We start from the raw sequence: 8858 nt of genomic DNA, 5'->3' as shown, positions 1-8858 counted from the left end.
GGTTGTTGCCATCGTGTACTGGTGTATGTCTTGGTAAACGAATACACAAACACCCACACCGAAACTACAATTTAAATTAATTATTTGGAATTGTAGATATCTTTTTTTATAATATAGGAGTAGCAGACAACCATGCAGTCTGCCTGATGGTAAGTGGTTACTGCCGCCCGAAGACATCTGTAATCACCCCAGATAGGATTAAATATTCCTACCTGAGGTCGGCCACAGATGCGCCGCTACCCCTGAGGACTAAGCTAAACGCCTTGGAAAAGTATGTCTCCCTTACCACACCCTTCAAAACGGAACACAGCAGCGCCTGACACTGCTGTTATTAGGCAGAAATAGGTGTGGTGGTGGTGCCGCCGGAGTCGAACCACAAAGGGTTCTACCACCTTGAACTGTCTAGGATAGAACTCGAAACCATCAGAAATTTGTGGTGACCGCTATGCAACGCTTCTCGCTTTTCTCTAACAATCAAACAATAACATTAGAAACATAATTTGGTGTAACCAAAACATATTCATCGTTAATCAAAATTCAGACGTACTAACAAAACAGTAGCAATGATATTCAGTTAAATATAATGTAATGGGAAAGTTAACTAAGCGCACTGACCCGAGCCGGGATCGAACGGCGGACCATCCGTAGATATATTATAGGTTGTATAAACAATTTATAACTGAGCACTCGTGTTTTTGAATAATATAAATTTTAATATTGTATTTTTTAAAATAACTGTTTCATTTCATTAAAAGTGGTAGAAGCCACTGTGGTTCGACTCCAGCAGCATCACCGCCACACCTCTTTCTGTTTAATAACAATAATGTAAAGCCCTACTGTGTTTTTGTTTGAAGGGTGTGGTAAGGAAGACATATTTTTCCGTGGGATTCGAGATAAGTTCTTAGGTAGGAGTCTAATCTCATCTGGGATTAATTACAGATGTCCAGTAGCCACATCAGATGGACTGCATGCTCATCTGCTACTCCAGTATTATAAAAAAAGGTGCAAGGTTAGATATAGTCCGCACCAAACTTCTAGTCCGCTCTGAAGTTGTTGCGCGCAGGTGTATTCAGAGAGCTAATGCGGTCGAATACAACTACAAGCATATACTCCGTAGCAGTAAGAGCTCACTAACGCAGCTATGTACCTGTGGCCGAGAGCTGTAGCGGAGAGTACCGAGGGGTCCTGCGCTGTCTTCGTCCTGCTATGTACAATTTGCTGTTGCAACGCGACTCATGTCTATATTCAGAGCAGACTAGACGTTTGGCGCGAATCTACCTGCCCGACCAAACTATATTGGTCCTTCCTTCAAAACCGTGTGTCTTGGTAAAACGGTACTGAATATACAATTTATTTAGCGGTCATCAGAATAATTCCTCAGTTCATCATCCCCATCACATCACATTATACCAGGAGCATGTCGGAGCGAATTAAAAGGCGATTCGATATTCAAAAACCGTCTGACCGCTATCGTGGCGCATCGGATCAAACGAACGATGCCTTTGAGTCGCCGCTTTGTGCGCTACCGAAACACCCTGATAGTAGGGTTGCCACCCCCTACTAAAATGTAGTATCGTACCTACAATATTTTACGTAATTGCGCTAATATAATATACAAAAAAATCTAAATTTTCATCCGTAATTAAAATGTTGCGAGTTTATGTGACCCACCGAAATTGCGTCATGAGCAGTGACGTCACAGATGTATTGTCTATGAGTGACGGTGTGGGTATGTGCTGTTTTAGAAGAACATACAGACATAGTAAAAGTAAGGTCATCCTAGTAGATTTAGGTCCTAGTGGAATAAGAAGTAGTCGTCAGGCGAAGTAAAAACCGTTTTCAAAAAAGTAAAGTACCTATATACCACAGACATGTATTTGTATTGTACCTACCTGGTCTGTGATACCCATGTAATCTTAGTCTTTATTACAGAATATCTGAAAAGAAAATTAAAAATGTAGTCTTCTCCATTTTATAGTGGTGTAGTAAGATAATTTTTTACTACTTGTTATACTTAAAAGTGTACATTTTTTTTTAATTTCTCCAAAAGCACTTATCTCCTTAGTATATGCCTACATTTTTTAATAGACTATTTTTTAAATTGACAACCCTACCTGCTACACGTATTCATTACAAGATTTCAATTGATAATTAAGCTCTCTTTACAATGATACTTTCTACTTGTTGTTGATGAAAGAGATTCTTTAAGACGTGTAAAAAATGAGCGTCTTTTTAACCGACTTCAACAAAAGCGACGGTACTCAATTCATCGCATACATACATATTTGTAGGAATGTATGTATTTTTTGTGTTTCAGTTGAGTGTGTTGTCGAGCCAAGATACTGAATCATCGTCTCCAATGATTCACGTTAATGTTATTTTGATAATGTTGCAAATTACAAAGATGGGTTAATTTTTTGGCTCTTACTGTTAGGCACGAGTCTCTCCAACTGGGGGAATTCTGGAGTATACTTTGGCAAGTTGCATCATTGTATAAGTATTAGTGAAGTAAAAGAATGAAGTAGTACTTAATGTTTAGTAAATTTTAGCGACTCGTGGGCTTCTTATTATTGTTCCATGATTAAATCCCCCTCGGTAGAGTTTTCCAGTATTATTTGGGGAACTCCGGAATCTCCAACGAACGCACTGGTATCCCCTTAGCTCTTGGGCTCTACCACACACTCACATCTTTGGGTGTTTACGGCAATACGTGGCCACCCATATCCTCGTCCTTCCCAGGTGAGGTTGAGTGTCTATAGGTACTTAAAGTCTGCCATAGACGCACTGCTACTATCCATAGTTCTCTACTACATGCCAACGGAATGTTACAGGCACCAACATCAAACTGCGTTAAACACCAACTCCGCAAACCTGTATTTTTTTATATCAAAACCTGATTTGAAAAAAAATCCATTAAAAGATAAGGGCTCGGCAATCCACAAACGGTTGCAGCGGCGGCAACGGAGACGCAGGCTACAATGCATCGATTGCAGATACTAGAGGATTATCCCACAAAGTGCCGAAACCTCCCAAGTCGTCGTACACGGGTGTCTTTGTGTATACTGTACATAGTGTAACTTACGTTTGTTCGAAAACCTACATTACATAAAAGTAAATGTAATAAACTGAAGTGTCTGTCTCGAATTTCAAAATAAATGCCAATTTCTGCCTTTTATTTACGCTTGATATGGTTTTAAAAAATATATTTGTTAAAGGCTAGATGATAAACATTATCTAGCTTTTATCACGTATATATTTCGACAAAAATTACAAAAGCAGTTCATTTCATTAAACGTCAAAATGAAATAAAATAGTACTTAATTATAAATTAATTGTTAACTTTACAAGTAAAGCGACTCTCCTACCTAATCATAGTCATTTTTTATCCATAATCTTAAAGAGTTATTTTGGAGAAAAATACACCTGCATTTCACACTTGCACAAAGTAATGTAATTTAAAATTCTCATTATCATCTCTCTTAATTCGATGATTCGAACTTCCGCAGCTTCCAAATCTCTGAAATAAGTTTTCAAAATCTATAAATATCTTTACAATGTGAAAATAGAATGATGACCAAAACAGATGATCATCATCATCATCAACCCATTAATGTCCCACTGCTGGGCACGGGTCTCCTCCCAGAGTGAGATGGATTAGGCAATAGTCCACCGCGCTGGCCATGTGCATATTGGTAGTCTACACATACTTTTAAAAACTTTTTTTTAAAGATTTCTCAGGTATGCATGCAGGTTTCTTCACGGTGTTTTCCTTCAACGTTCAAACAAGTGATAATTAATTTCTAATACGCACATAACTTCGAAAAATCAGAGGAGCATGCCTGGGATTAGAACCTCGGACCCCTCCCGCTCGAGGTCGAGTTTCTTAACCACTAGGCTATCACTGCTATAGAATGAAAACAATTTACAATTGACCAACGTTTGATTCAATAGCCCACTCTCGAAAATAACAAAACTAAAAACGTTTACATCAATACCTTGTACTCAAAAATTACAAACTGTGTAATCTCGACACACGTTTCGGATTTTCGTTGACACATCGCTCGAATGGTCAATCACAAATCAAAAATCATTGTCTAGCTCAGCTGCGCCAAATTCATCGAGATTACGCCTACTTTTGACTGGTTTCCACCGAAATAAATCGATTCAGACTCATCCAACGATACTAAATCTCAAGAACCAACGCCTTTGATTATTCTTTGATAATACGTGGAGAATATAAGGTTTGCATGTGGCTCCGTCTGCTTTAATCTCCGAGCATAGTTTTAAGTTGCAATTGTTAAAAGTTACAATTTTATGGTCCTTGAATATGTTTGGTCTAAAAATTAGTTTTATTAAGTCCTCTAATTTTGAATTAAAGGTACTAGAAAAATAATTAGGTAGCTATATTGGCGACAATTTTATAAACGTTGATTTTATAAAAACAATTAAACAGATTTAACTTTTTTAATGCAATATCAAAAACATGAATAGAAAAAAAAATGTTTATTTAAAAAAAAGTCTTATATACCACAGACCTGTATTTGTATTGTACCTACCTGGTCTGTGGTACGTACCCATGTAATCTAAGTCTTTATTACAGAACATCTAATTAATTTTAGTTTAAACAAAATTATAAATTATTACACGGACAGACACTTACATTGCATTTATATATACAACTGTTTAAAACGAAAGCCATATTGCATTTTTTTAAATAAGTTTTACTTTTCCAAATTCTTTGCGCCACTGGTCAGTAAATCGGCGCCGACTTCACCTACCGCCAAAGCTTCGGCAAAACAAAGTGAGCTTTTAAGAGCTTAAAGCAATTGTTGTGTGTAATGGATATGCACTAGAGCATAAATGGGTGTTTGCCGGTTATTGTCAAGTTTCTTGTGCTGACCACTGTGTTTCACCGGATTTATTTTCAAAGACCGCCAAGTTTAGTTGAGAACTGCTAAGTTTACATGAGGTACGAGTAGCTTTGAATCGGTGAAACTTTTGAGGACGGCGTCTTGTATATTAATCTTTGTACCTACCTGTTTTCTACTCACGACACTTCATTAGTATAAAACAGGTAAGTACAAACGAGCCACTGCAAACGTAATGCATGTTGCATTAGGTACATCTGAGGGTAACTGGTTACATTAGGTCGGCCACAAATCGGTTTTGCAACTTAATTATCTTGTACTAAGTAGTAACACCTCCGAAAGTACCTCTGACGTTCTTACTACACCCTTCAAACCAGAACATATGGACAGACAGTAATATGGACTATTCCGAGCACAAAAGAATTATTAACTAGGAGACATTCATACCCTTTGAGGATAAAACCCTTTGAGATGACTAAATTGTAAAGGGCACTAAAAGTACCTATCATACCTTTACTACCTATGTTGTATCTAGTTTTATTAAAACATAAAATGAAAAAGATAAATTTATGTGTGCAATCGTTTTGATAATAAGTAATTAAATTGTGTGTGTGATGATTTATTCTCAGCGCATTCCTGAGAGGGCTCGGACGGACGAGAGGCTCGTGACAGCGGGAGTTGAACCCTGGACCTCGGCTCTGTCATTGAGAACATCGTACCGATAGCAGAAACAATAGTTTATATCAAAATTAAAAGTCATATATGTTTTACTTTTTTATTAAGCTTTAACTTGATTTATTATATAGTTATTATTATTTGCAAAATGTATATTTATTATTTGCAATATGTACCTATATGTGCAACTTTTGATTTCATTTGAAACCAGTTAATTCCAATTGATTGTTTACGACTTTGATCAATATCACATGTTCGTCGAATGGTGTGATAATGAAGATATATAATTATAAGTACTAGTCATTAGAATGTCCTTTAGGTATAGTTAAAATGTATGTATAAAGTCCAATTAGTAGGATTTTAATTCTACATAAGTAAAGATTTATTTAATATCATGTACCGATGATTTTAAACCCCTAAACTTACATATCAATGACCACTTATCATCAAATAATATAGTTTGGTCATTCATTTTGTTTACTAGAGTCTTATATAAAAGAAAAAACCGCATTGCTTAAAAATGTAAAAATCCGTCAAACCGTTTGGTTTGCATGCCAAATAATAAGACATACATACCTACATAACACAAAATCATTTCCCTCCGCACCCAACTGAGGAAATAAAAAAGGGAAAACTTATAGAAGGTGGCGTAAAATTCATCAACCAATATTGTTTTTGAAAAACTTTGTATTAAATAAAAAAGTGATATTGCGTAATGGATATCTTTACTGGGACATGTAACTTTTTTTGCTAATTGGAAAAGATGATATCTGTCAAGTGTCTTCCACCAGCATTTACACACATTTGCGTCCGTTTTATTATATCTTCCACAACTTTCCTTAACACTTCCGCCGATAACACTTCGCATTCCAGTCGAATATTCCTAAAAAAAAGTTACTGGTCCAAGTAAAGATTTCTATTATGTACTCAAAATCATTTTTTCCGTACAAAAGTTATTCAAAAACAAATTTGGATTATTAATGGTACAAAATCACTACCTGTCTTTAACATTATGAGTATTTGAAATATTGTGTGTCTAAGTATTAAATGTATATGTATATAGTATATATATTATATTTGATTACATTATACATGTATATTTATTATATTATTGGTCACATAATATATTATGTAAAAGTGCACGCAGTACTACCACGTGTTAATCAACCTCCAATCGGAGGTCTGCTGGAAGAGATTTCTTAAGAAGTAAGCAGTGCCCTTGCACTAAATTTTAAATATAAACTCTCTTATGTATTGATATTTTCTATGCATAAATAAATAAACTAAATTGGTTTTGCGCCAGCCTATACAAAACATTTATTTATTTACTCTTTATTGACCATATTCAAAACAATGTGGTACAAAAGGCGGACTAAATGCTAAATAACATTTTCTCCCAGTCAACCTTAGGGATGTGCATAACAATTAATTTCGTCGTCATATCGTCATAAAAAGCAATATTGTCGTGCAGAAATATTAGTATCGTCAACTGTTTTTGCTGACGGTACCCACATGCGAACATACGCCCGGGAGCCGCGTCGCAGCGAGGGGTCCTGCTGCTTGTGAGATAATCTCACTGTCTGCCACCACGCGCCTCGTCTGTTGGACATCTAACGTTTACTCGTTTTGAATAGGCACATCTCAAGAGAATGCTTTTAAACTAGGTTTAGCTCGCTACTTCGGTCACATGTACTCGTAGTTTGATTGGAAAGTCGTGTAAGCAGTGGTAGCGTTGTGTTCTGTTCTCTGCTCTGAAAGTCCTAGATTTTTTTTTTACAATATGGAGTAGCAGACGAACATGCAGTCCACCTGATGGTAAGTGGCTACTGCTGCCCATGGACATCCGCAATCGACCCCAGATAGGATTAGATATTCGTACCTGAAGTCGGCCACAGATGCGCCGCCACTCCTGAGGACTAAGCTGGAACGCCTCGGGAAAGTAAGTCTCCCCCACCACTCCCTTCAAACCAGAACACAGCAGCGCCTAACACTGCTGTTATTAGGCAGAAATAGGTGTAGCGGTGGTGCCGCCGAAGTCGAACCACAAAGGATTCTACCACCTTCAAAACTTTCTTATTACTAAATACGTGGCGGTGGTGCCGCCGGAGTCCAACCACAGAGGGTCCTACGGTAGAACTTCTACCACCTTGAAAGTTAAAGTTATTCGCATATATCAAAGTAATCAATTATCATTGTACTGAACTGTACTTAACGCTGAAACAAATCGTTGCAAACCTACGTACATATTACACATCCGTAAATATTCGAGAGAGAGAGAGAGAAAAAATAATAGCAATGACAATTATGTTTACAGTAACTGCCTAGAGGTCAGAAACTCGTCTTTTCAATCCCCCGATTCGATTCGGAGGTTCTAGTCATACCCACCTCCGATATTTATTTTAAGGTTACGTTTGCAGCAGAAGTTAATTAGTACTTGCTTAAACGTTAAAGGAAAACATAATGAGGAAACCTGCACGCCTGAGAATTAAAAAAAGATATCAATAGTAGATATGTGAAGTCTACTAATCCGCACAGGTCAGCGCGGTAGACCGTTGCCTCAACATTGGGAGGGACCCGTGTCCAGAAGTGGGACAGCGATGAGTTAGCGATGACGACTTACTGTTAAATGGACTGGGTGCTTATTTATTAAGTAAATATTTCATTAACATAAACATACTCGTAAATATGTAATTTCACATTGTTAACATAACGATTGTATCCCTATCGAACATTGTACAAGAAATTAAGATATGTATTTACTATTATATATGCATTATCTTGGTATAAGTATCCTGTTTGAACACATCGTAATAATTGTACCGTATGCTTCGATCACTAATACGAACACGGTATGTCTAAAATTTTTTAGACTTCATAAGAGGCGCCGTGGCTTAGTTGGTTAAAGCGCCTGTCTAGTAAACAGGAGATCGCGAGTTCGAATCTCGCCGGGGCCTTCCTCGTCGATCTTGATTTTTTTTAGAATTTAAATTTACATGAAAATTAATAGACCTGTAAGTGTTTGTTTTTAATTCTTTTTATTTGCTCTCTTACTCTTTTTTATTATTTAGACAAACTGACGATTTCTTAGTTTTTATATTTTCATTAAAACCTTTATTTTTTATTAGTTCGATACCGATAAGATAAAATCCCAAGAACAACAAGTGTCCTATGTCGCAATCAATTTAGTATTGAAACTTTATGTACGATCGTTTTAAGCCTTTATTGATCCGTGCTGCGATTGCGAAAGTTCGTATCGTTAGTCAACACTCAACACATGGCATAACCTCATCTTTTAAAAACTCATGTTTATTTTCT

General features: G+C 36.7%; 1 non-coding gene across 1 annotated transcript; it reads left to right on the top strand.

Moving 5' to 3' along the window:
• The first annotated feature begins 8423 nt into the window (after window positions 1-8423).
• TRNAT-AGU (transfer RNA threonine (anticodon AGU)) lies at window positions 8424-8497 on the top strand. Its single transcript has one exon. It is a non-coding gene; the product is annotated as a tRNA-Thr (tRNA).
• Window positions 8498-8858: the final 361 nt, after the last annotated feature.

Source organism: Epargyreus clarus, unplaced genomic scaffold (genome assembly GCF_041222505.1).
Source record: "Epargyreus clarus isolate Ecla_fem2 unplaced genomic scaffold, WU_Ecla_fem_2.2 ptg000029l, whole genome shotgun sequence".
Lineage (NCBI taxonomy): Eukaryota > Metazoa > Arthropoda > Insecta > Lepidoptera > Hesperiidae > Epargyreus > Epargyreus clarus.
This window is presented reverse-complemented; position numbering and strand designations above follow the sequence as displayed.